Raw genomic sequence first — 5,000 nt, forward strand, 5'->3', positions numbered from 1 at the left:
CTTTGGGGTGCTAAATAACAAGGCGACAAGCATGTATGTTAGATGTGAAATCCTTTCTCCCTTTTGAATGGATTAAAGCACTGTATTCACTTTGAAAGATTATAATCTTTTTGACTGTGTTATCTCAATACAGTTTCCATGAGACCTATTAAAATTCACAAAACTTACTCAGTATTTCTCTCCAGTGAACCTCATAATATCTAGGTTTGATTTATATATAGAAAGTAGATTGAAATACATTTATGTTTTAATACTTAAAACTTACAGTTGGCATTTAGTACTGTAAAATATTACCAGTATGTTTGTGAGATGAGTCAATTCAAGTTTAATAAAGCATAAGCATGGAGAATGATCTGAAGAAAAATGTTTTTGATTGTGACTAGTTCTTTATTCTATATGATGTTTTTTTTTTTATAATAACCTGTAATTAAATTCTTTCATAAAAAGTTGTTCAAAATATATAGTGAATGCATTTTGCAATCTGTTTGACACTTCCATGTGTCAAGTTGGTTCTTTGGGTTATATTTTGTATTAGATATGAAGTTGCATTTAATGTTTATCATACAATATCATTTTGTTTATAGTTGTAAAGATATATGTTTCATATGATATTAATAAAGTTTTCTATTCAGTTGAATGCCCATATATTTGTTCTGAATATATGGGCCATGTGTTGACTGTGTAAAGTTGAAAATGTTGCAGATAGGATGCTAGTATGCAGTTAATTATCTGTTTTTATATGTATTTTGTCAGTATGAGAATAATATGAATACATGTAATTTAGAACTTGTAATACTTTTGTAATAAATTTGTGAAGTTTTAAGCCCAGTGCTGTGCACATTTTATGTGGTATTGAGCACATTTTTTTTCTTTCATACTTCACAGATTTATGTATTAAATAATTAAAGATAGATTATGGTGTTTGTGGAATGATTTTGATTTTACCTGTTATTGGTATTTTTATTCATTTGATTATGATTATACAGATTGTAAAATAATCAAGACTATATTGATCTGAAGCCTGCTGCATTTTCCTGCAACATAGAAAGCACGTTTCTCTTCGGACATGACCAGAGAACGTCCTCTTGGATATGGGACCAGATTTTTATAATTGTCATCTTTATTGTTGTTATTGATATCATTTCTCGTTTTTAATCATTGACTACAAATGTGAACACACTACTTTAATTGAATATCTCTCTAGTAATAAGATGATTGGTTGATATGCAATATTTGTTGCTATTCATTTATTCACACAAAATGTATTTAGAGGTTATAATCAGATCTGTTTTAAAAATTGGGAACAAAAAATAAGTAAAAAAAAATTACCACTTTTGACGAGATGTAAAAAAATATATATATATTTTAAACCATGGTGGAATGTGACCTCTTTTCTAAGAAAACTATGATAAGCAGAATCAAATGATACTAAATATAGAGCAAAGTAAAGTACAGGCTGTAAATGGTCAACTTCTCATTTATCATTGTTTAACCCAACAGGAATCAAAATGCTTAAAACAACATCCTTAGGAACCGAGTGGTCATTTTTTTTTTTATAGTGACCAGGTACTACATTTCTAAATTTTTCTGCTGCCGATGGTATGAATGTTCAGTCTTCGTAATGAATATGTGTTTTCTGAACAAGATGACAACCCGCCGAGAAGATAATGATTAGGCATTTTACCTCCCCTTTGCAGACTGTCTGTTTTCGAGTTTTATCATTTTTATTATGGGATATATCTAGTTTATGCAAATTACAGTTTACTGATTGTATTTAGGTTCATTCGTTTCTGTTAAGTTTAAATTTGCAACAAAGACATAGTAACAAGCTGAATCATCAAGTGGTATTTTTCTTAGCTTTCACGGGAATGCAATCCATTGCATATATTTTAAAACATCTAAAAAGTGCTAATGCTTTATATGTTTAAATTTTAATATTATCATATAACTAATTATAGACTTAAAGTACACTTCCTGTGTGAACGAATGGCAACAAAAAAATAACGAATGTTAAAATTAGCTTCTTATGTATGGACAGACATGGAATAATGTGTCTATACTTATGAAAGAGGAAACAATCATAAATCAGAGGGTATTTACACAACGCCACAAAGTCAACAATGTCGGAATATAATAAAAATCGTCATCAGTTTATCTGGTGAAAACTTAAATAAGAATTCAAATTTTCTAAGCGATCTAATATCAATTGAAAAAAAAAAACATTATTACTCATAATCTTAATCTCTCGGCTATTAGGAATTTGACATATCTTTAAGCCAGGTCACACGAGCGTTTTTCCAGTCACTAAATTGTTCTAATCCCATTATTACAGTGTGGGTGTAATTTATTTCCCGAGAAGTGAAGATCGCGTCGGTAATTCCAAAACTAGTTTAAAAGTAAAAATTCAATATTTGTTAATAGCGCTTTCAATCACACTTAATGAATGAATAAATATCTGAAATGTTTTATATTTTGTTCTAAGAATTACTTTTTTATTTACAGGCGTTTCTTTTTACAAGGAGCTTTATTTTTACCTTCTGCTTGGACCACTTGCTTTTTTTTTTTGCTGATCACACGGCGAAAAGAATTATTTTTGTGTATTACAAACTTTGGCAAACTTTAAAACCAAGAATCTAACCTGTGCTAACCTAACATAACTCAAACTTAACATAACCTAACCAAACACAAACTAATCTAATGTACCTAAACATAAACCAAACCCAAATTACTCGAACTAACTCATACCTAACTAGCCCAACTTAACCCAATTTACTTACCTAAACTTAACCCAATTTAATCTTCCTTCTCGATTTTGAACACCGTCTCAGAGGACATGTGGAACCTATGCTAAGTATGTAGGATAATATAGGATAACATGTATCACTGATGAAGCACAAAAAGCACAGTAACGTGTTATTAATTCATGTATCACTGAACCTGTCGCATTGATCAGCATTCGACCACTCACTTGTATTTACGTGATATTGAGAGTTAAGTTTCTTCCCCCTAAGACCACATCATATTGAAAAATATATGAATTTTAAAGTGGTATTTTTAAACTGATAGATGATAAATAATCAAATCGTCCAAACCATAATTCACATATATAGTACACTATCTCTTGCAGAGCCTCAGTATCTGATTCTCATGAGCTTTCACCTTCGCTCACACAAACATATCTAAAAAGTAAAATAAAAGAGATAAATGAGAAAGTATGAAAAGTATGAAAAGCCTCTATACGCACGTACGTACACTCACGCGCGCGCACATGCACACGCGCGCACACACACACATACATAACATATTTTTTGGGGCGTGCGAAAAATAGCTGATATGCCTACGATTATTTTATATGATTACAAATAAATTAAACACTGCTTTCGTTGCGGACTTGCAGCAAGGAATGTTTTGTATATGGCTGGCCAGACAAAGACGTTAATTATTTACAATAAACACCTGTTTTTGTTGTTAACTTAACATAATTGCCGTTTCATGATAAATTATGCAGTGATTAAGGTACTTTATCCAACAACCACTTCTGTTTTGTTTTGTTGTTTTTCGTTTACCTGTTTATCGTATCTAAACTTCTCATAAAGCTCTTTGAAGATTTATCAGAAGAAAACATTTTGAGTCTCATTTTCTCGATGGAGGCCGACAGTGATGGTACATTTTTTAATTGCTGGAGGATACAAACTATAAAAGATAAAACATACAAAGAAGAATACATAAAGTTAAGATGAAAAAAAAAACGATTTGCTGCATATACAGAAGAGAAGATATACGCACACACTAGGTTTTCTTTTCAATATAATTAGTATAATTAGGTGATATTAACTTCTCTTAGTCGGCCATTCCACCAAACAAGAAAAATCATATAATAGTATCAAAGGAAGAAAAAAAAAAAAATAAAGAAAACAAAGAAAATAGAAAGAAAGAAAAACATTTACAACTATTCTAACTTTAGGTTCGTACGCTACCGAGCCAAGTTCCTAAAACATGTTATTGACTAATCAAAGGAATTGCATGAGCTTGCACTATTGTCAACGCTGTCGGAAAGGGAATTTGCGTGTTGCTCCTAGATTTTAGTGCCCTGTTTCTTCATAGAGTGATATATACTGTTGTCAATTATAGATTGAAAATTTAATGAGCGTTTTTGTCTTCGATTTGATGTTAGGTGCCATAATTAGTTATTCATTTGGTAACTTTAGAAAACAGATTAAGCGATGCTTGGAGTAACTTATTTTGTTGTATTACCGACTCTTACAGATGTGTGAAAAATAAGATAGAAATATATATATGTATATGTAAATGTATGTATATATATATATATATATATATATATATATATATATATATGTATATGTATATAAATATATATATATATATTTATGTATATGTATATACATATATATATACATATATATATATATATATATATATATATATATATATATATATATATATATATATGTAGAGAGAGAGAGAGAGAGAGAGAGGGGAGAGAGAGAGAGAGAGAGAGAGAGAGAGAGAGAGAGAGAGAGAGAGAGAGAGAGAGAGAGAGACAGAGACAGAGACAGAGAGAGACAGAGAGTGATAGAGACGGAGAGAAGAGAGAGAGAGAGAGAGAGAGAGAGAGAGAGAGAGAGAGAGAGAGAGAGAGAGAGAGAGAGAGAGAGAGAGAGAGAGAGAGAGAGAGATAGAAAGACAGAGACAGAGAGAGCGATAGAGACAGAGAGAGCGAGAGAGACAGAGAGAAAGAAAGAGAGAGAGAGAGAGAGAGAGAGAGAGAGAGAGAGAGAGAGAGAGAGAGTGACAGAGAGAGAGATAACACACACACGCACACACACACACACACATATATATATATTATATATATAGATATATAGATAGATAGATGGATAGAGAAAGAGAGAGAGAGAGAGAGAGAGAGAGAGAGAGAGAATGATAAACAACGGCTAAAAAAATACTACACACAGGCTTTCCTAAACAAGCACATTTAG

General features: G+C 31.3%; 1 protein-coding gene across 2 annotated transcripts in view; it reads left to right on the top strand.

Annotated features, from left to right (window-relative positions):
* The window catches only part of LOC122259473 (uncharacterized), a 33,644-nt gene extending 32,721 nt beyond the window's left edge, over positions 1 to 923 (top strand). For both annotated transcript variants that reach the window (XM_043026266.2, XM_043026267.2), the window contains one exon: positions 1 to 923. This exon is cut by the window's left edge and continues 235 nt beyond it. The gene's annotated coding sequence lies outside the window, so the exon portion shown is untranslated.
* The last annotated feature ends 4,077 nt before the right edge of the window (positions 924 to 5,000 follow it).

The sequence above is a fragment of the Penaeus japonicus genome, unplaced genomic scaffold (genome assembly GCF_977035675.1).
Source record: "Penaeus japonicus unplaced genomic scaffold, GWHDUDI00000001_assembly GWHDUDI00000020, whole genome shotgun sequence".
Lineage (NCBI taxonomy): Eukaryota > Metazoa > Arthropoda > Malacostraca > Decapoda > Penaeidae > Penaeus > Penaeus japonicus.